The 27278-nt window shown below is 41.9% G+C and overlaps 1 protein-coding gene across 1 annotated transcript in view; it reads right to left on the minus strand.

Annotated features, from left to right (window-relative positions):
• The window catches only part of pdzd2 (PDZ domain containing 2), a 547489-nt gene that overhangs the window by 417683 nt on the left and 102528 nt on the right, over window positions 1-27278 (minus strand). Inside the window, exon 3 of the mRNA XM_043687429.2 lies at window positions 11639-11741. The gene's annotated coding sequence lies outside the window, so the exon portion shown is untranslated. The remainder of the gene's footprint in view (window positions 1-11638; window positions 11742-27278) is intronic.

The raw sequence follows: 27278 nt of genomic DNA on the forward strand, positions 1-27278 counted from the left end.
AATATAACATTTTATCCAGCAGCTAGCAGTATGAGACAAAAAACAAGTTTAAATTCAGCCAATCAGTTTAAATTATGCCCCAAGAAACTAAGCTCTAATCAAATTTGAACTTGGTACTTTGACAATATTAAAACCAATAAAACGATCTGATGCTTTGGGGTAAAAATATTAAACAAATTGAACAGTTGGGGGAGAACTGCCAAAAGACCAACAGATGTAGGCTGCTAGTCAGAACTCTGTAAGAGGTACCTGTCCAAGAGAAGGTGTTTTCATAGACAAAAAATCAACACCAACCTGGAGAGCAAATCTACAAAGGAAGATACAAAAAGAAGATTCAATAGCTGGTTGGTTTTGAAATTTGAATTTTTCTGTAAATTTTCATTGGGGGTTTAATCAGACCAGTATTGCAGAGGGGAAGGTAATAGATAGGTTTAGATCAATGAGTTGTAATTAGTTGTTAATTATTCTCTGTTAGACTTCAACAAAGTTGTTAATTTTTACTTCAAATAGTGACTTTTGGGATAGTTCTTTGCCTCTCAAATTTTCACATATTACAGCACGGGGTAAATGTTTTCTGCGTTACTGATTTATATTAGCGGAGGTGGGGGGGGGGGTTACCCCATGTCATAACTGTACTGTGTGATGTCATAGGGTTAATTAATAACCTCAGAGTAAAGGTGCCCTAAGGTAGCAGAGACCACAATCCAGTTGAATTATGAACAAAAACTGAAATTACTGAAGAAACTGATTGAAATACACCCTATTTGAAAGACAGGACAATGACTTAAACTATGTGGGCATGAAATTGAGCTAACTGGCACACTAGTCCCTTAGAAAGTCAGAATGGAGAGTTAATAGTAGGTTATAAGGAAATGACAGAAAAAATTAACAAATACTGTACTTTAGTCCTCACTATAAAGGATCCACAAAACATTTCAGTATTAGTTGGAAATCAGGAGGTGGAAAGGAGAGAGAAAAACTGAGTGAAATTACAATCACGAGAGAAGTGGTACTGAGCAAACTGACAAAGCTGTGAGCTCATGAGTCTCCCAGAGCAGACAGACCTCATTTTTCTTAAAACAAGTAGTTAATTAGGCAGGAGATACTTTGGTGTTAACTTGCCAAAATTCCCTAAATTTATGAAATGTTCCATCAAACTAGAAAGTAGCAAATACAACCCATCTAATGAAAAAGTGATGGAGGCAGAAAACAGGGACTTCACGGGCCAATTAGCTTGATGCATGTTGGGAGGAAGATGTTAGAATCAATCTTTGAGGAGGATGTAACTGCAACATTTGTAGTACTGGCCACCCTGTTATTAAACTCGAAAGGGTGCATAAGAGATTTACAAGGATGTTACTGATACTGGAAGGTTTGAGTAATAAGGAGAGGCTCGATAAGCTGGGTCCTTTTTCCCTGAAGTGTAGGAGGCTGAGGGGTGACCTTATAGAAGTTTATAAAATCATGAGGAGCATCGATAAAATGAATAGCCAAGGCCTTTTCCCTCGGGTAGGGCTGTCCAAACTTAGAGGGAATAGGTCTAAGGTTAGAGGGGTAAGATTTCAGAGGGACTTGGGGGCAACATTTTCATACAGAGATACATATATGGAATGAATTGCCAGAGAAAGTGGTAGAGACAAGTACAACTACAACATTTAAAAGACATTTGATCAGGTACATGAATAGGAAAAGTTTAAGAGGGACATGGGCCAAACACAGGCAAATAGGACTAGTTAAGTTTGGGAAAACTGGTTGGCATCAATGAGTTAGGCCAAAGCTATTTCTGTGCTGTTTGACTCTTTCACTCAAAGTTGTGATGGATGCCCTAGTGACTATGTCAATTGAATACATTAATTCCTAAATTGATGAGGACTTTCAGGCTGAGACAACCAGAGGCTTCAATGCCATGCAGACTGCACACAATGGCCATCAATGGCTGCTGCAGGGCAGCTAGGGCCTAAGATCTATTGGAAGGTATTTTATTTTCTCAATGCCAAGTAACGTAGAACCGTCAACAATGATTCCTACAGGTATGTGTTTATTATGCTAAGGAGAGCAGTTATGTTTTTTTTCCTAGTGTGAATACTGACAAAACGTATCCATTTAGCACTTCCCCTACCTCCTCTGACTCCACGTACAACTTCCCACTACTATCCTTGATTGGCCTAATCTTTCTCTAGTCATTCTTTTATTCCTGACATACCTATAGAAAGCCGTGGGGTTTTACTTGATCCTATCCACCGACTTCTCGTGTCCCCTCCTGGCTCTTTTTCACTCTCTATTTAGGTCTTTCCTGGCTAGCTTGTAACTCTCAAGCACCCTAACTGAGCCCATCACATCTCATCCTAACATAAGCCTTCTTTTTCGTCTTAGAACATAGAACATAGAACAGTACAGCACAGAATAGACCCTTAAGCCCACAATGTTGTGCCAACCATTGATCCTCATGTATGCACCCTCAAATTTCTGTGACCATATGCATGTCCAGCAGTCTCTTAAATGTCCCCAATGACCTTGCTTCCACAACTGCTGCTGGGAACACATTCCATGCTCTCACAACTCTCTGTGTAAAGAACCCACCTCTGACATCCCCTCTATACTTTCCTCCAACCAGCCTAAAACTTTGACCCCTCGTGTTAGCCATTTCTGCCCTGGGAAATAGTCTCTGGCTATCGACTCCATCTATACCTCTCATTATCTTGTATATCTCAATTAGGTCCCCTCTCCATTTCTCCAATGAAAAAGGTCTGAGCTCAGTCAACCTCTCTTCATAAGGTAAGCTCTCCAGTCCAGGCAGCATCCTGGTAAACCTCCTCTGAACCCTCTCCAAAGCATCCACATCTTTCCTATAATAGGGCGACCAGAACTGGATGAAGTATTCCAAGTGTGGTCTAACCAAAGTTTTATAGAGCTGCAACAAGATCTCACGACTCTTAAACTCATCCCCCTGTTAACGAAAGCCAAAACACCACATGCTTTCTTAATAACCCTGTCCACTTGTGTGGCCATTTTAAGGGATCTATGTACCTGCACACCAAGATCCCTCTGTTCCTCCACACTGCCAAGAATCCTATCCTTAATCCTGTACTCAGCTTTCAAATTCGACCTTCCAAAATGCATCACCTCGCACTTATCCAAGTTGAACTCCATCCGCCATCTCTCAGCCCATCTCTACATCCTGTCAATGTCCCACTGCAGCCTACAACAGCCCTCTATACTATCAACGACACCTCCAACCTTTGTGTCGTCTGCAAACTTGCTAACCCATCCTTCAATCCCCTCATCCAAGTCATTAATAAAAATTACAAACAGTAGAGGCCCAAGGACAGAGCCCTATGGAGCACCACTGACTTCCTGGCAGAATGTTTTCCTTCTACTACCAGTCGCTGTCTTCTGTTGGCCAGCCAAGTCTGTATCCAGACAGCTAAGTTCCCCTGTATCCCATTCCTCCTGACCTTCTGAACGAGCCTACCATGGGGAACCTTATCAAATGCCTTGCTGAAGTCCATATACACCACATCCACAGCTCAACCCTCATCAACTTTTCTAGTCACATCCTCAAAGAACTTGATAAGGTTTGTGAGGCATGACCTGCCCCTCACAAAGCCGTGTTGACTGCATTTAATCAAGCCATGCTCTTCCAGATGGTCATAAATCCTATCCCTCAGAATCCTTTCTAACACCTTGCAGACGACAGACGTGAGACTTGACAAGAAATTCAACTTCCTTCGTAAACCACAGCTCCCTTGCTCAACGACTTCCTCCCTGTCTGGCTGGTACATACTTATCAAGGACCCGCAGTAGCTGTACCTTGAATACGCTCCAAGTTTCAATTGTGCCCATGCCCTGCAGTTTCCTTCCCCATCCTATGCATCCTAAATCTCACCAAAACGCATCGTAAGTGCCTTTCCCCCAGCCCTGCTGTATATACCTTTCCTTTTCCAACACTAAAATTAACATAACTGAAATGTGGTCACTACCACGATGATGAAGACAACCTAAATTATTAGTCCAATATTTTCTACAGTGGTAGCATTTCTCCATGTAAGTTTCAACCAATCCAAGAGGTCATCTCTGCTGCCTCCCCTCGTTATTGTGAGAATGACATGTAACTTTAATTAGGCAAAAGTGAGGACTGCAGATGCTGGAAACCAGACTTTAGATCACAGTGGTGCTGGGAAAGCACAGCAGGTAGACAGCATCTGAGGAGCAGGAAAATCGACGTTTCGGGCAAAAGCCCTTCATCAGGAATCATCATTCCTGATGAAGAGCTTTTGCCCGAAACATCGATTTTCCTGCTCCTCGGATGCTGCTGTGCTTTTCCAGCACCACTCTGATCTAAACAGATGTAACGTTAATTGCAAAATCCCCACTGCTGAGTGCCAAGGTGCTGATAGAATGTGGGTGCCATGCAACATTCACAGGATCTCATAATACTCTCACTATGCTGCTTTACTGGTATTTAAAGTTTGTGTGAAGATTTGTGTGCAGCCAGACTACTGCGACCGCTAGGACTCATAACGGCACACAAACCAACAGCCACGCTCAGACAACAACTCACCAGAATGAAGGACCCGATACTCAACATGAGCAAAACTAATGTAGTGTACAAAATACCATGCAAGGACTGCACAAAACACTATATAGGACAAACAGGAAGACAGCTAACAATCCGCATACATGAACATCAACTAGCCACGAAACGACACGACCAGCTATCCTTAGTAGCCACACACGCAGACAACAAGCAACATGTATTCGACTGGGACAACACTACTATCATAGGGCAAGCCAGACAGAGAACAGCCAGGGAATTCCTAGAAGCTTGGCACTCATCCACAAACTCCATCAACAAACACATCGACCTGGACCCAATATACCAACCACTACAGCGAACAGCTGAAACTGACAACTGGAAGCGGCAGGGACAGACCAATATAAACACCGGAGGAAACATCAAAGAAGCGCTTCGCAGGAGGCTCCCAAGCACTGATGATGTCGCCTAGCCAGGGGACGAAACGTTTGCAACAAAAACTTCCAGTTCGGCGAACAGAACCACATCACTGGTATTTAATTTACACCAATTAAATTACACCGGCGGCACGGTGGCACAGTGGTTAGCACTGCTGCCTCACAGCGCCAGAGACCCGGGTTCAATTCCCGCCTCAGGCGACCGACTGTGTGGAGTTTGCACGTTCTCCCCGTGTGTGCGTGGGTTTCCTCCGGGTACTCCGGTTTCCTCCCACAGTCCAAAGATGTGCAGGTCAGGTGAATTGGCCATGCTAAATTGTCCATAGTGTTAGGTAAGGGGTAAATGTAGGGGTATGGGTGTGTTACGCTTCGGCGGGTCGGTGTGGACTTGTTGGGCCGAAGGGCCTGTTTCCATACTGTAAGTAATCTAATCTAATCTAATCTAATCTAATCAATTGCCTACTTGACACTGTCAAGCAAATACTGTCAAATTGATTTCATCTCTGGCAATATCACTTGGAGATGGAACTTGTCAGGGAGTCAATCCAACCCAAAGTTTTCAAATTTTATCTCCAGTCCTGTCCTTCTTTGCTGTAAACATAGTTCAACATGATCACCTATAATATTATCACATTTAAGTTTACTACCTTGCCAGGGAGTACTGAAGGTTTCACAACTACCAGTTAGCAAATCTGAATCACAGTAACAACTACAATATCTTGTGCACTTTATAAGATTAAATGCTGTTTTGATCATCTCATTATTTTCCAGAATTTCTTTTCAATATATCATGTATTTATACCAGCATCTAACAAGAAGACCTCTATACTGAATTCTGAAAGCTGTGGTTGCAATCTAGTTGATCTATACCTTACAACAACATTATGTGGTCTCCTTTTAAACTAGCAGCAACTTATAATATGCACACACAAGAAAAGGTTTCAAACAAAACAATAGTACTTTGTGCAATGGACGTCTTGGATGAAATGTTCTTCTATCTGCTACAGCTCACTATTAAATTAAAAGCACAGCCCAGGGAATCCCAAATGTCTCAGGATGTCTGGGAATCTCCCAGTTTGAACTTTGTTACTTCTCTTTCTGTTAGTTATTTTACAACATGTTTCAGCCCAAAGCAGTTATTAAAGAAGAAAAATAAAGTATGAGACAAAGTATCGCTAAAATCTTTGGTTCCACCCTTGGCAAACAACTTAAGCCAGTTTTTGAGTTTCTCAAGTTTTTTTTGCCTGTTGACCATCACAAGCACCCACTCTGAAATAGCACTTTTCTGTTTCAAATAGGTTTGCTATAAATATAAGTGTACTATCATTGAGGTGCACTCAATATAGCAAGCCAATTTTGTCTAGTAAATATTAAATTTCCTAAAAGTCCTATCACAAAGAGCTTCATCAAGTTCAATTATTTATTTATACTATATAAAGAAATATCTAAAATGTACACAAATCTTTTATGTGAACACACTTAGAGTGAAAGGTAACATAGAACATAGAACATAGAAGAATACAGCGCAGTACAGGCCCTTCGGCCCTCGATGTTGCGCCGATCCAAGCCCACCTAACCTACACTAGCCCACTATCCTCCATATGCCTATCCAATGCCCGCTTAAATGCCCATAATGAGGGAGAGTCCACCACTGCTACTGGGATGGCATTCCATAAACTCACGACTCACTGAGTAAAGAACCTACCCATAACATCTGTCCTATACCTACCCCCCCTTAATTTAAAGCTATGCCCCCTTGTAATAGCTGACTCCATATGTGGAAAAAGATTCTCACTGTCGACCCTATCTAAACCCCTAATCATCTTGTACACCTCTATCAAGTCACCCCTGAACCTTCTTTTCTCCAATGAAAACAACCCCAAGTGCCTCAGCCTTTCCTCATACGATCTTTCTACCATACCAGGCAACATCCTGGTAAACCTCCTCTGCACTCGTTCCAGTGCCTCCACATCCTTCCTATAGTATGGCGACCAAAACTGCACACAATATTCCAGATGCGGCCGCACCAGAGTCTTATACAACTGCAACATGACCTCAGTACTCCGGAACTCAATTCCTCTACCAATAAAAGCCAGTATGCCATATGCCTTCTTCACCGCACTATTTACCTGGGTGGCAACTTTCAAAGATTTGGGTACATGGACACCAAGATCCCTCTGCTCATCCACACTACCAAGTATCCGACCGTTAGCCCAGTACCCCATCTTTTTATTACTCTTACCAAAGTGAATCACCTCACACTTAGCTACATTGAATTCCATTTGCCACCTTTCTGCCCAGTTCTGCAGCTTATCTATATCCCGCTGTAACCTGCCACATCCTTCCTCACTGTCTACAACTCCTCCGACTTTCGTATCATCTGCAAACTTGCTCACCCAACCTTCTAACCCCTCCTCCAGGTCATTTATAAAAATGACAAACAGCAATGGTCCCAAAACAGATCCTTGCGGAACACCGCTAGTGACGGCACTCCAAGATGAACCTTTGCCATCAACTACTACCCTCTGTCTTCTTCCAGCCAGCCAACTCCTAATCCAAACTTCCAACTCACCCTCAATACCATACCTCCGTATTTTTTGCAGTAGTCTACCATGGGGAACCTTATCAAACGCCTTACTAAAATCCATATACACCACATCTACTGCTTTCCCCTCGTCCCCTCCTTAGTCACCTTCTCAAAGAATTCAATAAGGTTTGTGAGGCACGACCTGCCCTTCACAAAACCATACTGACTATCCTTGATCACATTATTCCTATCCAGATGTTCATAAATCCTATCCCTTACAATTCTCTCTAAGATTTTGCCCACAACAGAAGTGAGACTCACCGGCCTATAGATACTAGGGTTATCCCTACTCCCCTTCTTGAACAAGGGAACCACATTTGCTAGCCTCCAATCTTCTGGCACTACTCCTGTAGACAACGAGGACATAAAAATCAAGGCCAATGGCTCTGCAATCTCCTCCCTTGCTTCCCAGAGAATCCTAGGATAAATGCCATCAGGCCCAGGGGACTTATCTATTTTCACCCTTTCCAGAATTTCCAACACCTCTTCTCTACATACCTCAAAGCCATCCATTCTACTTAATTGTGACTCAGTACTCACATTGACAACAATGTCCTGTTCCTGATTGGATACTGATGAAAAGTATTCATTCAGTGTCTCCCCAATCTCTTCAGCCTCCACACGCAACTTCCCACTACTATCCTTGACTGGACCTATTCCTACCCTAGTCATTCTTTTATTCCTGACATACCTATAGAAAGCCTTAGGGTTTTCCCTAATCCTACCAACTAAGGACCTTTCATGTCCCCTCCTTGCTGCTCTTAGCTCTCTCTTCAGGTCCTTCCTGGCTACCTTATAACTCTCAATCGCCCCAATTGAATCTTCACGCCTCATCTTTACATAGGCCGCCCTCTTCCATTTAACAAGGGATTCCAATTCCTTATTAAACCACGGCTCCCTCACACGACCCTTTCCTCCCTGCCTGACGGGTACATACTTATCAAGGACACTCAATAGTTGCTCCTTGAACAAGCTCCACATATCAATTACACTCTTGCCTTGAAGCTTACTTTTCCAGGCCACACATCCTAAGTCATGCCTCACAGCATCATAATTTCCCTGCCCCCAGCTATAACTCTTGCCCTGTAGTGCACACTTATCCCTCTCCATCACTAGAGTAAAAGTCACCGAATTGTGGTCACTGTCCCCAAAGTGCTCACCTACCTCTAATTCTAACACCTGGCCTGGTTCATTACCCAGAACCAAATCCAGTATGGCCTCACCTCTTGTTGGCCTATCTACATATTGTGTCAGGAAACCCTCCTGCACACATTGGACAAACACTGACCCATCTAACGAACTTGAGCTATAGCTTTCCCAATCAATATCAGGAAAGTTAAAGTCCCCCATAACAACCACCCTATTACTTTCACTCTTCTCCTGAATCGTCCTCGCAATCCTTTCTTCTACGTCTCTAGGACTATTAGGACGCCTGTGAAAAACTCCTAACAGGGTGAGCTCACCTTTCCTATTCCTAACCTCAGCCCAAACTACCTCAGATGGCGAGTCTTCATCCATCGTCCTTTCCACAGCTGTAATATTATCTTTGACAAGCAATGCCACACCTCCCCCTCTTTTACCCCCACCTCTGACCCTACTAAAACATTTAAACCCTGGAACCTGCAACAGCCAATCCTGTCCCTGTTCTACCCATGTCTCCGTAATAGCCACAACATCGAAGTCCCAGGTACCAACCCACGCTGCAAGTTCACCTACCTTATTTCGTATACTTCTTGCATTGAAGTATACACACTTCAAACCACTTTCCTGTTTACAGGCACCCTCCTTTGAAATTGATGCCATGTTCCTAACCTCCCTACACTCCAGGTCCTGCACCCTAAAGCTACAGTCTGGGTTCCCATGCCCCTGCAGAGTTAGTTTCAACCCCCCCCCCCCACCAAGAGCACTAGCAAACCTCCCACCAAGGATACTGGTGCCCCTCAGGTTCAGGTGCAGACCATCCTGTTTATAGAGGTCCCACCTTCCCCAGAAAGAACCCCAGTTATCCAAATACCGGAATCCCTCCCTCCTGCACCATCCCTGTAGCCACGCATTTAACTGTTCTCTCTCCCTATTCCTCGACTCTCTGTCACGTGGCATGGGTAACAAACCAGAGACAACAACTCTGTTCGTTCTAACTCTGAGCTTCCAACCTAGCTCCCTGAAAGCCTGTCTAACATCCTCAGCGCTCCTCCTACCTATGTCATTGGTCCCAATGTGGACCACGACTTCGGGCTGCTCCCCCTCCCCCTTAAGGACCCGGAAAACACGATCAGAGACATCACGTACCCTTGCACCTGGGAGGCAACATACCAAACGTGAGTCTCTCTCGTTCCCACAAAACCGCCTATCTGGGCCCCGAACTATCGAGTCCCCAATTACTATTTCTCTTCTCTTCTCCACCCTTCCCTTCTGAGTAACGGGGACAGGCTCCGTGCCAGAGGCCTGAGCCCCGTTACTTACCCCTGGTAAGGCCTCCTTCTCTTCTTATTCATGTCATTGTCATACCACAAAGTTTTATCCTTGCTCTGTTATCCCACTTTTACTGTCACTAAACAATGTAGTAGGAGTTCACAAGTAAACTTGAATATTTTTATTAAGAAATAAATAAGGTGTGCTGTACTACAAGTATTGCTTGCTTGGATCATCAGTTACAAGTCTGCAATAAAAATATTAATAAAGCTGTCAGGTTCAACTGGCTTCAGAAAGAATGCCCAACTTTCATCTTGTGGTTTATGGCATCCTCTGAACTTGTTGAGTGTGTTACAATATATGTCAACATATAATTAAATAGTTAAAAATCACACAACACCAGGTTATAGTCCAACAGGTTTAATTGGAAGCACACTAGCTTTCGGAGCGACGCTCCTTCATCAGGTGATGAATGAGCGTCGCTCCGAAAGCTAGTGTGCTTCCAATTAAACCTGTTGGACTATAACCTGGTGTTGTGTGATTTTTAACTTTGTACACCCCAGTCCAACACCGGCATCTCCAAATTATAATTAAATAAATACACATCTACTTGTTTGTACAAGTAGATTTCCGAGTAGTGTTTCAATCGCTTGTCTATAGCAATTATTCTCTGACACAACGCATCTATATTATTTTCACAGCAAATACTGTGCACAGTACACTGTAAAGGAAGTGAACCTTACGGAGTGGTTCAAAGGTGGCCCTAGTGACTAGCTCAGTGAATGGTCATTATGTTTGGATTCATTTCTCTCATTATGAATGGTGCTGATACTTGGTTAATTTTGCACAATTCCACCACAGCTTTGAAAGTTCCCACAGGTCAAGAGCAAATCCAATTCGAGTAGTGCCGAGAAAAGATATATTTTGAAGAAGCTTTTCATCTTACACTCATCAGGACAATTCATAAAGAATTCAATTCAAGACGAAAGCCAGAAATAATATTGCATGAAAAGAGAGTCCTGATTGGTTGGCAAGTAGGCTCTGGTAAGTGTGTTGCCAAGGAGGATGGTTCACAACACTTGCTCTCAGGATGGCCAGAGTGTCCTATGAAGAGAGATTGGGCAAACTGGGCCTGTATTTGCTAAAGTTGCAAAGAATGAGAAATGATCTAATTGAAACTTACAAAGTATTTATAGGGTTAGACAGAGTAGATAGAGGTAAGGTAATCCACTGGAGAGTCTATAACTAGGGGGCACACGTTAAAAATAATGGGGATGCCACTTAAGTCTAAGATGAGAATTTTTTTTTACACAGAGGTTGGCGAATCTTTGGAATCCTCTGCATCGCCCTCAATTTTTAATATTTCAAAAATCGATCTACCTCTTCCTCAAATACTTTTGGTGATCTAGTCTTCACATGTCCCTGGTACAGAATTCCAAAGTTCACTACCCTCAGAGAAGAAATTCATTTATCTCAGTTGTAAATAGGTGTCCCATAATTTGAGATTCCCAGACCCATTATTTTGTCTGTGCGCACAAAGGAAAGAAAAAATCAATTTCAATGTGGTAGAGTAAGTGACTATAGCACAGGACGAACAACCCAAAGATTTTGAGCTCAAAAACAGTTCCAATATAAGTGATGAACAAGTGGTAAACCTGTTCTACTCACCATTGAGCCACTGCTGCAATTGTGGATCAACTCTTCAACTAATTCTTTCCTCTTGATTTACTGTCACCAACAGAGGCAAGAAAAAACAGGAAATGCAGCAGGTCTGAAAGTACAAAAGCAAAACAATGGTTCAGAAGAGAGTTTCATGACCAGAACTTGGACTTAACTACATCTTCACCAGCTCAGCCATACTTTAATATTGCAAGAAGTTGCAGTATAATAGGTGATTGACAATGCAATGGTTAATATTGCCTTTCAAAGATATGACAGAAATACAGATTGGGTTATTAACTTGTATTCTAAACTCACTCATAAATTGATCAAATAAATAACTAAATGCAAATAACTAAATGGGGGTGTTGCTATATAGTAGTTATGTCATTGGAATACTAACCCAGATGCATGGATCTGGAGACATGAGTTCAAAACCCATTATGATAGCAAGAAATCTAGAATGAAAGGCTGGTATCAGCAATGGTGATCACGAAACTACCACATTGTTGTAAAACCCCATCTGGTTCACAAATCTCCTTTAGGAAAAGAAATCTTCTGACTTTACTGGTTTGGTTTATATGAGACCCCAAATCCACAGTAATATGGATGTATCTTAATTGTCCTCTGAAATTATCTAACAAGCCACTCAGTTGTTTAAGGGATCAAAGTAAAAGCTTGTCTTGTCAGTGACACACAGATCAACTTGAACAAATAATAGTTAAAACAATTTTTTTGTCCAATAATTGTCTCTGGCTAGAGCTATAAGTGAATGAAAAGTTTGTTGGGTGCAATTCTTCCAGTTTTACGCTTTTTGGTAAATATTTTTCATTAAAGCCTAATCTTCCACTAAAATAAACGTTTCTAAATTTTGTCTCAATTGCAGGAAACAACTCAGTATTCCCTGAGGAGCGCACAGTTAAAATAAACCATTGGTGTCAGACTAAACACGACAAAATAATTTCTTGCATTTATCAGCACCCTAAACAGACTTAAAGTGGATGTGGTTGCAAACATACCATACTGTGAGGTGTAGAATTGCTTAAGCTGCATATACAACATGATAAGACCATACTCTCTGCCTGGTTTGCAACAACATTAATGGGACAGAATAGCAACAAGATCTAAGTGTCCAGAGACAGATACAAAAAACATCAGACACTGAAACATAGGAATACAGGAGAAGAGGATCAATGAGCTGGTCAAGTCTAATACTATCATGGCTGACTGAAAACCATAATGCCTTCTACCCACATTATCCCATTACCTTTATGCTATTGATAAAACTTTATCAATCTCTTGTTTAAGTATACTCAAAAACTCAGCTTCCACAACCCTCTGAAGCAGAGAATGCTAATGATCCACTACTCTCTGAGTAAAAAGATCCTCCTCATCTTGGTCCTAAATGACATTCCCTAATTTTTAAATTGTGGTCTCTGGTTCTAGACTTCACAACCAGGTAATCATTTTACCTATCTATTCCTTTACATATTTTGTGGGTTTCAATAAAATCATCTCTCATTCTTCAAAATTCTATGGAACACAAACAATTCTATTAGAGGACAAGCTCAGTTTGACCAATCTCTTCATAGGATAGTCCTGCCACCCTAGGAACAAGTATGAAGAATCTTTGTTGCCCTCCCTCTGTGGCAATAATATCTTTCCTAATGGACTCGTCTGTTGACCCTGAAGGTTGATGACAGAACGTTGGCAAAGCAACGTGGTTTAGTTGACAGCACTTAACATCTGGGGAAAGCAGGGATAGTGAAGATTTCCACTGCCTGAGATGTGTAATTTATTAGTGGGGAAGGATATGAAGTAGTGTGCCCTGAAGAGAATGGCATAAGTTCATCCCAAAGATATTTACAGGTTGAAGTGTGGAAGATGCCACACAAGTCCCCATTTGCTCTTTGAAACAAAGCTTTGGCGCAAAAATTCAGACATTTGAGACCTTGACAGACACAATAACAGAACTGGTGTAGTGCTGGTAACTAAACATCCAAAAATACATGTCCTATCATACAATATGTCAAAGATTAATAGGAAACCAGAGGAATGCGAAGTCTTGAAAAATCAGCAGAGAATAACTAAAAATGTAATAAGGAGGGAGAAGATGAAATATAAGAGTAAGCTAGATAGTAATAGACAAGAAGATTTCAAGATTTTTTTTCGATATCAAAAAGATGAGGTAGGCAAAGGTGGACATTGGACTGCTGGAAAATGAGGCTGGAGAAGTAGCATTGGGGAATAAAGAAATGGCAGATGAACTGAATAGGTACTTGGCATCAATTTTCACAGTGGAAGACACCAGCAGCAAACCAGAAATTCAAGAGAGTCAGGTGAGTGTAGCAGCCATCACTAAAAACAAAGTGCTGGGGAAGCTGAAAGATCTGAAGGCAATAAATCATCCGGATCAGGTGGACTACACGCCCAGAGTCCTGAAGGAGACAGTGTAGGAGATTATAGAGGCATTGGTGTTGATCTTTCCGGAATTACTCAGGGAGGGTCCTAGAGGACTGGAAAATGGCTAATATGACAACCTGTTTAAGAAGGGAGAGAGGCAGAAGACAGAAGACTATATGCCAGTTTCCTGATCTCAGTCATTGGCAAGATTTTAGGGGATTTAGAGGATCCATTATTGAGAATGAAGTTGTAGAGTATGTGGAAGTGCATGGTCAAATATAATGGAGTCAGCTTGGCTTTGTCAAAGGGACATCACTCCTGACAAATCTGTTAGAATTCTATAAGGAGGTAACAAGCAAGATAGTCAAAGGTGAGCCAGTGGACATAATCTATTTGGTTTTCAAGAAGGCCTTTGACAGAGTGCCACACAGGAGGCTGCTAAACAAAGTAAAAGCCCATGGGAGAATTGGCTGACTGGCAGAAGGCAGAAAGTAGGGATAAAGGAAGTCTTTTTCAGGATGGCAGCCAGTGACTAGTGAAATTCCACTGGGGTCCGTGTTGGGACCACAATTATTCACATTATACTTCAACGATCTGGATGAAGGAACTGAGGGAATTATTATTAAGTTTGCTGATGACACAAAGATATGTGGAGCGATAGGCAATATGGAGGAAGCAGAGAGGTCATGCTACACAAATAGGCAAAGAAATAGCATAGATAGAATACAATGTGGGAAAGTGTGAAGTTATGCACTTTGGTAGGTAGAATAAAGACCGAGAAAATTTTCTAAACAGAGAAAGGCTTTGGAAATCCGAAGCACAAAGGAATTTAGCAGTCCTAATTTAGAATAATCTTAAGGTTAACATTCAGGTTTAGTTGGCGGTTAAGAAGGCAAATGCACTGTTCGCACTCATCTCAAGAGGGTTAGAATACAAGAGCAGAGGTATACTGCTGAGGCTGTATAAGGCTCTGGTCAGACCACAGTTGGAATATTGTGAGCAGTTTTGGGTTCCATATCTTTGAAGGAATGTGGATGAAGGGCTTGTTATATGAGGAGCATCAGAGGACTCTGGGTCTGTACTCAGAGTTTAGGAGGGTGGCAGGTGGATGGGGGTGGGTGGGGGGTTTGGGGGAGAAGAGACCTGAATAAAACTGACAGACTATTGAAAGGCCTGGAAAGAATGGATATGGAGAAGGTGTTTCGACTAGTAGGAGAGACTAGGATGCAAGGGCACAGCCTCAAAGTGAGGGGACAACCTTTAGAACTGAGATGAGGATTTTCTTGAGCCAGAAGATAGTTAATCTATAGGACTCATTGCCACAAAGTGCTGTGGAGGCAAGTCATTGAGTGTCTTAAAGACAGAGATGGATAGGTTCTTGATTGGAAAGGGAAAAGACACAACAATGAAGTTGGGAAACAGATCAGCCATGATCAAATGGCACAGCAGACTCAATGCGCCAAATGGCCTAATACTGTTTCTATATCTTAGGGTGTTCTATTTCAATAAGATCTGGAATTAAAAGTTTGTTGATGACCATTAAACTATTATCAACTGTAATAAAGACCTATTTCATTCTTTAAAGACCTTCACAGAAAGAAAACATCTGTCCTTAGCTAGTTTGGCCCACATGCGTCACCGGGCCTACAGCAATGTGGTTGACTCCGAACTGCTCTCTGACACCAGCATCTCCGCATCTCTGAAATGGTCTAGCAAGTTATTCAGTTGTAACAACTACTAGAAGTCTCAAAAAAGGAACGAAAACACATGGACTATCTGGCATGGACGAAGGCACCAACAATCTAGATTAGAGTGGTGCTGGAAAAGCACAGCAGGTCAGGCAGCATCTGAGGAGCAGGAGAGTCGATGTTTTGGGCAAAAGCCCTTCATCAGGAATGAGGAAGGCACCAACAATAGCAAACTCAGCCACCAATCCTGCAAAGTCATACTCAACAACTTTAGATTAATGCCAAAATTGGGAGAGCACAAAAATAAGCAAGTGCTATAAAAGCAAGTGATGAGCCATAAGATGGATCCTATATAAGCACATGAAATGAGTGTGTATCTCTGCATGCAAAGCAAGCGGGCAGAAGAATGCAAGCCAGAGGTGTCCCTGAGCTCCAAAGCGTTGGATATCTAAATTGGTGCCTGAATTAGTCTAACATCAGGCATGATGATGTAGTGACGACGTTTGAGGCTTGCCAATGATGACTTGTGTGGACAATAGGTTAAGGGATTTGGTGGCCAATAAGACACGAGGCATGTTATGAAGAAGCAGATAATGATGGCCAGGACAAGCAATTGGTGAGTTGCAGCTGCCAGGAAATCACTCTGGTGAATTTGCACCACCTAGCTTCTTGGTGAAGTGGAGGAGGATTTGAATTGGCGTTTCAATAAGGCAAAACTAGGTGGTGAATGAGATGCAAATAAGATAGTTGTTGTTAAATGGTAAAATTCTGAATTTACTAGTTTGGGCTTAAGGGGAAAATTGGAAAACAAAAAGTTCTTGCTGTTAAGAAACTGATTGTTCTTATTCTCTCCATATTTTCCCCACTGCTCCCCGAATTGCTCATTGCATGCCAGGGAAGGAAGATTCCACCCTTAAAAGTGGGAAGTTTTTCATTCTCCATCTCTGATATAGTTTGTTTTATACAAAAAGAAATGCCTAGTAGGATTCTTTTTAATATAAGGATTTGTTCCAACATTCTACCACATTGTGAAATAACCAGAAAACTGCTAATGCTGAAAATTTTAAGTCAAAGCAGAAGTCAGAAACAGAAAATGCTGGAAAATTTCAAACCATTAGTAATTCTATTCTGTTTAGCTGCTAATTGAACTGCCAGTTATTTCTAGGCAACCTGCCTACCTTATATGAAAAGAGCTTTATATTTCACCGATTTAGTGCCAAGATTTACAAAACTTGGACCAACATGAACACAGAAAAGGATTCTAGAGCAATGGTCTTACTCTCATCATAGGGTATACGTTAATATTAATGGTGTAATTTAGAAAGAATTGCCACGTGTGTTTTCTTTTAGCAACTTTTAAAATTTTGGTTTATAGTGTACATGTTAAAGAACACTTTCTAAAACGCTAGTGGAATGTAATAGTAATTAAAGAGTTAGTTAAGGCGGGAATGAAATACTCACTTTTCCTTAGATCGGCATTAATCCAAGAATAGGAAATTGCCAAATGTCTGTTAACACCTGACAGAAATAATTGATGCATAAACATTTGTGAATGGAAACATTCAGCACTTTCATACAAGTGCCGTCCTATACTGTATAACTATAGTTCATCTGGTGATGTTACTAATAAAGAAGTATTTGTTATACAGGCTGCATCATTATTAAGCAGTAAGTCATTTCCCTCAAATAATCAATTCTCTAAGGATGGTAGAGCTTAACTAAAGTTGTGTTTTTGAATACAATTGGCTCTTTGCAATAAACATTAATACTATAGCTCAGTAATAGGAAGAAAGTAATGGGATTGCTTCTGTCCTTTCTAGGTGGTTTTATCACTGGACTATTAATCCAGAGATGTGAGTAATGCCCTAGGGACCCAAGTCCAAACCCCACCATGGCAAATAGTGGAATTTGAATTCAACAACGAAAAGTCAGGGATTGATAGTCTAATGATGGCCATGAAATGGTTTCTGATTGTCAGAAAAACCCATTTGGTTCATTAATATCTTTTAGGGAAGGAAATCTGCCATTCTTACCTGGTCTAGCCTACATGTGACTGCAGACCCACAGCTATGTTATTGAATCTCAGCTGTCCTCTGGGCAGTTAGGAATAGGCAATAAATTCAGGCCAGGCCAGAGACATCCATGTCTCATGAATAATGTTTTAAAAATACATCGTCACAGAATACTGTGTAGTTGAAAAGCGTGGTGCTGGAAAAGCGCAGCGGGCCAGGCAGCATCCAAGGAGCAGGAGAATCAACGTTTCGGGCATAAGCCCTTCTTCAGGAATGAGGCTGGTGTGCCAAGCATGCTGAGATAAAAGGTTGGGGGGGGGGGGGGGCAGGCACTGGGAATACGATAGATGGAAGGAGGTGAGGGTGAGGGTGATAGGCCAGAGAGGGGGTGGGGACAGAGAGGTCGGGAAGAAGATTGCAGGTCAAGAGGGTGATGCTGAATCCGGGGGTTGGGACTGAGATAAGGTGGGAGAAGGGGAAATGAGGAAGCTGGAGAAATCTACATTCATCCCGTGTGGTTTGAGGGTTCCTAGGCGGAGGATGAGGCGCTCTTTCTCCAGGCATCGTGTGGCCAGGGTCTGGCGATGGAGGAGGCCAAGGACCTTCATGTCCTTGGCAGAGTGGGAAGGGGAGGTAAAATGTTCAGCCACAGGGCGGTTGGGTTGGATGGTGCGGGTGTCCCAGAGGTGTTCTCTGAAACGTTCCGCAAGTAGGCGGCCTGTCTCCCCAACGTAGAGGAGACCACATCAGGTGCAGCGGATACAGTAAATGATGTGTGTGGAGGTGCAGGTGAATTTGCGATGGATATGGAAGGATCCATTGGGGCCTTGGAGGGAGGTGAGGGGGGAGGTGTGAGCGCAAATTTTGCACTTCTTGTGGTTGCAGGGGAAGGTACCGGGAGTGGGGGTTGGGTTGGTGGGGGGTGTGGACCTGACGAGGGAGTTGCAGAGGGAGTGGTCTCTCCGGAACACTGATAGGGGAGGGACACAAGATTTGGAACACAAGATGGGGCAATCCTACCTCTTTTAAAAAAGAATCATTCCAGTTGAACAACATATTAGCAAATTCTCACTAACAGTGTAACAATAGGATTTAGTAACATCATATGGAGATATTAAAATTACCTTTAGCATACTTTCACCTAAGATAATAATGCAAAAGGAGCATTAATACTGCCTGTGATTGAAAGCCTGCTGTTGAGCAGGGAGGAGTGCGGTAATGAGGGTGTCTACTGCAAACTCTGGCTCTGTAGCAGCTTAACAACAACATTAACAACATTTATAAAATGCCTTTACATAGTAAAACATTCCAACATATTTCACATAGTGTTAGTCAAATATGACTTCATCCAAAACTTGGTCAGAGGTTTTAAGGTGCGACTGAAGAAAGGAGAGATGAAGTCAGGTAGAAAGGTTTAGAAAGGGATTTTCAGAGCTTAGAGTCAGGCAGCTGAAAGCGCCAATGATAGAAGAATCGAAACTTTAGATGTGCTAGAGGCCAGGATTGAAAAAACTCAGATAAATCAGCAAGATTGCAGGACATTACAGAGAAAGAAGTTGCAAGGCAAAGCAAGGATTTGAGAACAAGGTTCAAGACAATAAAATTGAGCTGTTGCCAGGTCAGGGGCCAATGAATCAAGGGTGATGAGTGAATAGGACTTGGTAGAGGCTAAAATCTGGATAGCAGAGTTTTGAATGAGCTGAAGCCTATGAAAGGTTGAAAATAGAAGGCTAGCTAGGACAGCACTGGAATAGTCATGTTGAGAGTTAACAAAGGTGTGGATAAAGGTTCATAGCAGATTGGTTGAGGCAAGGGCAGATATAGACAATATTACCAAGCTGAAAATAGGCAATATTGGAGAGGGAGCTGATATAGGATCAAAAGCTCAGCTCAAGGCTTCTGCAGAAGACTCTGGCCAAGGAGTAGGATTTAGTCAGTAAAGTAGGGAATAGATTCAGTAACATAGGCTTCCGTCATCCCCCAATTTTTTTTTTGAAATAAATACTTTCTCATCGAATAGTAGATATTGGATGGCAATGTTAAAAGTCACAGGTAGTGGAGGCATTAAGAACAGCAGTTTCAAGGGATTTCTCCAGTCTGGAAAACAGTCCTGTCTCTCCAACATCTAACATGAATTGAAGACAGGAGAAAACAAGCAAGAAACTAATCAATGATTTTCTTTTCCTTGTCAATTATTAACAACTCTACAGACCCGAGTAATCCTGAACACCTCTTGCTCATTGTACCATAGCAATGCTGGATGTAACAATAGAAAATATAATTTTTTTAACTAGCTTATTTATAGTATTCATGTAGATGGGTACTTCCAAGGTCAATAAAGAGAGACGACAACAAAATAACAGTCCAATTTCCTGCTCTGCCTGAATTACATTAAAAATCCAATTAACATGATTCAAACAGACTACTACTTCAATTTCAAATTGGCTTTCATCAGGACTTCACTGCATGTACAACTGGGGGTTATGATTAACCAAAAACTGAACTGGACTAGTTATTTAAGTATTGTGCCTACGAGAGTAACTCAGAGGCTGGAAATTCCACAGCAAGGAACTCACCTCCTGATTCTCCAAAGTTTGCCAAGGCACAAGTCAGGAATATAATGGAATATTCTCCCCTTGCCTGAATGGGTGCAGCTCCAACAAAGCTTGACACCATCCTCAGCCTACTTGCTGCTTAACATCATTTGGGATAAAGCTCAGTTATTATTATCACTTGCAATTTTACATCATCCTGCTTTGGAACTATATCTTCATTTCTTTGCTGTCACTAGGTAAAAATCCTGGAATTCCCTTCATAAAAGTAGTGTGTGTGTGTACCTATACACCACATGGACTGCAGTGTTTCAAGAAGGCAGCTCACCACAACTTTCTCAAACACAATTAGGGATGGGCAATAAATCTAGCTCAGCTAGCGATGAGCACTTCCAAGAAGGAACAAAAAAACACAGAAAACCTAATCTGGTGTCACGTGTTGTGAGATCACATAACAAATCAAAATCAAGCAGCTGAAAGTTAAAACAAGAATCACAAGAAACATACACCATGCCACTCATCATCTGAAGAGGTTACAGACAAGATAACTCTTTTAGCTGCAAACTTCCACAGAACCTCTGCCGACTCAAAATATAAATACACCCACAAATGAGAATTCCATTTCATCAGAATTCCAAGCTCCTTCTTGGACTGTGATAAGTTACATAACTTGAGAACCAGCTGCCAGTGGGAGACAGCCAGACGTCTGCAGGTGGGGGGTATCCAGACTGACTTACATGGGGAACTGAGATTAATTTATAGGAGGTCTTATCCTCATAGAATCTATGAAGAGCTTCTATGAAGAAGGAGGCCATTCAGTCCATCATGTCGGCTGATAGGTATAGGGAATGCTGGATGGTTAAAGAAATTGAGGGTTTGATTAAGAAAAAGAAGGAAGCATATAGACAAGATAGATCAAATGAATCCTTACAAGAGTATAAAGGCAGTAGGAGTATACTTAAGAGGGAAATCAGGAGGGCAAAAAGGGGACATGAGATAGCTTTGGCAAATAGGGTTAAAGAGAATCCAAAGGGTTTTTACAAATACATTAAGGACAAAAGGGTAACTAGGGAGAGAATAGGGCCCCTCAAAGATCAGCAAGGCGGCCTTTGTGTGGAACCGCAGGAGATACTAAATGAATATTTTGCAACAGTGTTTACTGTGGAAAATGACATGGAAGATATAGAATGTAGGGAAATAGATGGTGACATCTTGAAAAATGCCCATATTACAGAGGAGGAAGTGCTGAATGTCTTGAAATGCATAAAAGTGGATAAATCCCCAGGACCTGATCAGATGTACCCTAGAATTCTGTGGGAAGCTAAGGAAGTGATTGCTAGGCCTCTTGCTGAGATATTTGTATCATCGATAGTCACAGGTAAGGTGCTGGGAGACCGGAGGCTGGCTAACATGGTGCCACTATTTAAGAAAGGTGGTAAGGACAAGCCAGGGAACTATAGACCAGTGAGCCTGATGATGGTGGAGGGCAAGTTGTTGGAGGGAATCCTGAGTGACAGGAGGTACATGTTTTTGGAAAGGCAAGGACTGGTTAGGGATAGTTAACACGGCCTTTTGCATGGGAAATCATGTCTCACAAACTTGATTGAGTTTTTTGAGGAAGTAACAAAGAGGATTGATGAGGGCAGAACAGTAGACATGATCTATATGGACTTCAGTAAAGCATTCAACGAGGTTCCCCATGGGAGACTGGTTAGCAAGGTTAGATCTCATGAAATACAGGGAGAACTAGCCTTTTGGATACAGAACTGGCTCAAAGGTAGAAGACAGAGGGTGGTGGTTGAGGGTTGATGTTCAGACTGGAGGTCTTTAACCAATGGAGTGCCACAAGCACCGGTGCTGGGTTCACTACTTTTCATCATTTATATAAATGATTTGGATGTGAGCATAAGAGGTACAGTTAGTAAGTTTGCTGATGACACCAAAATTGGAGGTGTAGTGGACAGCGAAGAAGGTTACCTCAGATTACAATGGGATCTTGATCAGAGCAGCCAATGGGCTGAGGAGTGGCAGATGAAATTTAATTTAGATAAATGTGAGGTGCTGCATTTTGGGAAAGCAAATCTTAGCAGATTTATACACTTAATGGTAAGGTCCTGGGGAGTGTTGCTGAACAAAGAGATCTTGGAGTGCAGGTTCATAGCTCCTTGAAAGTGGAATTGTGGGTAGATAGTATAGTGAAGAAGGCATTTGGTATGCTTTCCTTTATTGGTCAGAGTATTGAGTACAGGAGTTGGGAGGTCATGTTGCAGCTCTGCAGGACATCGATTAGGCCACTTTTGGAATATTGCATGCAAATCCCGTCTACTTCATATCGGAAGGATGTTGTGAAACTTAAAAGGATTCAGAAAGGATTTACAAGGATGTTGCCAGAGTTGAAGGATTTGAACTATAGGGAGAGTTGAATAGGCTAGGGCTGTTTTCCCTGGAGCGTCGGAGGCTAAAGGGTGACCTCTGATCCTAAAATGCTTGAGAAGCCTTATAGAGGTTTATAAAATCATGAGGGGTATGGATAGGATAAATAGACAAAAGTCTCTTCCCGGGGATGGGGGAGTCCAGAACTAGAGGGCATAGGATTAGGGTGAGAGGGGAAAGATATAAAAGAGACTCAGGGACAACGTTTTCACTTAGAGGGTGGTACGTGTATGGAATGAGCTGCCAGAGGAAGTGGTGAAGGCTAGTCCCAATAGAAACAGTTAAAAGCCATCTGGATGTCGAAATGAATAGGAAGGGTTTAGAGGGATATGGGCCGGGTGCTGGCAAGTGGAACTAGATTGGGTTCGGATATCTAGACGGCATTGGACTGAAGGGTCTGTTTCCGTGCTGTACATCTCCATGACTCGATGACTCTATGTCTGCACAGGCTCCTTGAGCATTTTAACTTGGGGCCAATCTTCTGCCTTTCCCGGAACTCTGCACATTGTTTCTCTTTAAAGGATTATCCAAAGCCCTCATGAATGTCTCAATTGAACCTACCTCCAGCACAATTCCTGGCAGAGCATTCCATCATGACTGAAAGTTTCAATTTCCTCTAAGCCTTCTCCAAGAAAAACAGTCCCACATATTCCAATCTTACCTCATAACTAAAATGTCTTATCCTGGAACTATAAACCTCTTCTACACTCTTTCCGATGCATTCTTATCCTTTTCAACATGTGACACCGATAAACACCCTGTGCCATGATTCTCTGTTTCCTGTACCTCAGCCAATTTTGCATCCACGTTGCTACTGTACCTTTTCTTCCATTCCGATATCGTTTCTCATAAGTGTGCTGTGTAGTGCATATTGAACACTTTTGGAAGGCCATATACACCACATCAACTATCTTCCCTTCATCAACCCTCTCTGCTACCTCTTCAAAAAAATTCCAGCAAGTTAGTTAGACTCAATGTTCCCTTAACAAATCTATCCACATTTTTCTCCTTCCAAATCAATCCACATTTTTCTATGTTGCTTTTAATCCTACCATGCACAATATTTCTAGAAGTTTCCTCACGACCAAAGTTAAATTGACTGGTCTGTAAGTGACCACCTGTAAACCAACCATGTAACAATCTGGCAGCCAGGATGACCTCAGATGATAGACAGCAGTGTTCGCCAACCACTACACACTTGAAGAGATAACAGGATTATGCTGATTAGTAAACTACCAATCAATGTGGAGGATGGTGACAGACAAGGTTGGTTGCCTATGGCGCATTCATCCAAACTTCCTATTGAAAGATCACGAGCTTTCCAACTCTAGCTTCGCTCAGGGTACAGATAAAATTTTCCAGATTTGAAGTGTGTAGATTGGAAATAGTTTAAAATCCAGCTTCTAGATTAAAATGGCCGCTGTTAGAACCCAATGTGCAAATGAAAATAAATAAGGCATTTAAATGGAGATGGCATTTAACTTTAAGATATAGCAGAACAGAGGATTCTGGGATCTTGTAGTAAATTATGTCCTAGTTCAGCTTACTTTAAAGAAAGAGACAGAAGCATCACTGAAATAAAAATCTGCAGTTTTAATCATAACCATCAGGAATTGGGTGCCTAAGCAGGGTTGCCAACGCTAGCGGGACATATTCCAGGACATGTCATCACGTGACCTCTGACCTTCAGCTGCTCCTTGCCAGAATTGTTTGTCCAACATGTCAATTATCATGGAGCCATGCCTTGCCACGGTTTTGTGTGTGTTGTCCCGCTTTTGGTTTTCGAAAATCTGTTCACCACATTGGTATCTCAGTAGTGGTACTACTGTTGTTAATCAGAAAAAAGGAAGTGAGAAAATGGGATTGAATAAAGGAAGAGTCAATCTGCCATGCAATTAAACTCTTCCCCATAGCTGATGACAGAAAAATCTTGCATATCATGAGGAAATAGTCACAACATTCATTATATTAATCATCTTATTCTCTGATTTTGTGTTTTCAAGTTCCAGTAAATTACTAAACACAGCTGCATCTGAGCTCCCCCACGTGGCTAATGTTAGTACTAGATAATATTTGTTTTAATCAACTTTCCTCAGATGTGTTACAACACAGATTTGAAGCTCTGGACCAAAAGATCTGGGTTCAAGGTCTACCTGTTCCAGAAGTGTTCCAGAGACCATGACATTTCTGAACTGGCAGATTAGATAATATCTAAATTATTAAATGTACAGAGATCTTGTGGTTCAGTGACAGTGTCCCTCCCTATAAGCTGTGTAACATAAATACCAGCTAATACTATTTTATGCATTCATGCAACTTGTGATGGATAGCAGGTCCAACATTAATTGCCCATCACTAATTACCCTGAAGAGGTATTGGTTATGGAATTGTTTAGCCTTCTCTATCACTTTCTGTTTGGCATGCCAGTAGCCATGTTTTGTAGCATCACCAAATGACACCTCATTTTCAGATATGCTTGGTGATCCTCCTGATATGCCCTCATGCACTTTTCATTGAACCAGGCATATCCCCTGGCTTGATATAATGGCACAGTGAGGTCAAGAGTTTGCAGACTATGGATGAATACAATTCTGCTGTTGATGGTAATCCATTGCACCTCAGTGATGCTCAGTTTTGAGTTGCTAGACCTGTTCGAAGTCTTTACTGTTTAGCACATTGGTCATTCAACACAATTGAGGATAATAAGACGACAGGACTTTGTGCCTACAATGACAATGCGGCTGTCAACCTGCTGATATTGTGAAGGATGGATGCAGGTGTCGCAGGTAGATAGGTGAGGATCAGGTCAAGTAGATTTTGTCCTCTTGTTGCTTCCCTCACCACCTGCTGCAAACCCAGTCTACCAGCTATGAATTTTAACACTCAGCCAGCTCAATCAGTAGTGCAGCTACTATTCACCAAGGCTCCTTAGACAGCACCTTCCAAACTGAAAACCACTATTATCTAGGAGAATAAGGGCAGCAGATGCAACTGGAATGCCACTGCCTGCAAGTTTCCCTCCAAGCCACTAACCATCCTGACTTGGGAATATATTCCTATTGAATGGCACTAGGCCAAAAGCCTGGAACTTTCACTTTAATAGTGTTGTGGTATACTATATAAAATGGACTGCAGTAGATCAAGATGACAACTCAACATATCCTGCTCAAGGACATTAGGAACAAACAAGAAATTCTGTGAAGCCCACATCTCATGAATGAATAATAATAAAATAAACTACCAAGCCATTTTTGGTAACAGATTTTGAAGTCCCCTACATAGAATATATTCTGTATCCTTGCCCATTTTTGACCTGATGCCATGTGATTTCATGGGTCCAGAGTCAATGTTGAGGACACCCAGGACAACACCCTTCCTGTCTGTATTCCATTGTGTCACCATCTCTGATGCATCTATCTTTCCATTAGGACAGAAATACTAACAGATGGTGATGGTGATGTCTGGGATATTATCTGTAAGGTATGCTTCTGAGTATTTGACTGTGCCATATTGACTGATCTATGGGATTTGAGGTTGCATTCATGCAATTTGTGATGGATAGCAGGTCCAACATTAATTGCCCATCCCTAATTAGCCTGAAGGAGGTGGTGGTGATGGAATTGTTTAGCCTTCTCTATCATCTGATAGATGCATCAGAGATGGTGACACAATGTAGGTTCAAATCCCACCAGCTCAGAGTTGTTGATTAGGAGGGTTTTGCAGGATTTGATGAGTCATACTGGATTTAAAACATTAAATCTGTTTCTTGCTGCACAGATGCTACCAGACATGACAAGTTTTTTCGGCATTTTCTGTGTCTAATTCTTTATAGGGGCAACGGGGCTGTATTTGCTGTTGTCATTATGGTGCCTCAATTGATGCCAGGAAATTGGGGGTGCGGGGGGTGGGGGGGGGGAGGTTGTCTAGTTTCAGTCCTTTGTTTAGATTTTGTATTGGGTTTACACAACTAAGTAGCTTGCTGAGCCTTTTTGAGAGGGAAATTAAGAGTCAAAGATATTGCCCTGGGTCTGTAGTCTCATGTCAGCCAGACTGGATAAAGATGGCAAATTTCTTTCTCTACAGGACAACATTGATCAGATAGGTTTCTATGACAATCAAAAATGGTCGCATTGCCACCCTTAGGCTAGCCTTTAATAAAATATTTTACTGAACTCATTGATGCCCAGTAACATGTTTACCAATCAAGATAATGTTAAAAATCACACAACACCAGTTATAGTCCAAAAGATTCATTTGGAAGTACTAGCTTTTGGAGCGCTGCTCCTTTACCACAGCTACCTGATGAAGGAACATCGCTCCAAAAGCTAGTACTTCCAAATAAACCTGTTGGACTATAACCTGGTGTTGTATGATTTTTAACTTTGCTGAAAAATGTGTTGCTGGAAAAGCGCAGCAGGTCAGGCAGCATCAAAGGAGCAGAAGAAGATTGCAGGTCAAGAGGGCGGTGCTAAGTCCGAGGGTTGGGACTGAGAAAAGGTGGGGGGGGAGGGAAATGAGGAAGTTGGAGAAATCAACATTCATCCCTTGTGTTTGGAGGGTT

Source organism: Chiloscyllium plagiosum, unplaced genomic scaffold (assembly GCF_037043375.1).
Source record: "Chiloscyllium plagiosum isolate Xiang-an unplaced genomic scaffold, Cpla_swu_hap1 HiC_scaffold_1, whole genome shotgun sequence".
Lineage (NCBI taxonomy): Eukaryota > Metazoa > Chordata > Chondrichthyes > Orectolobiformes > Hemiscylliidae > Chiloscyllium > Chiloscyllium plagiosum.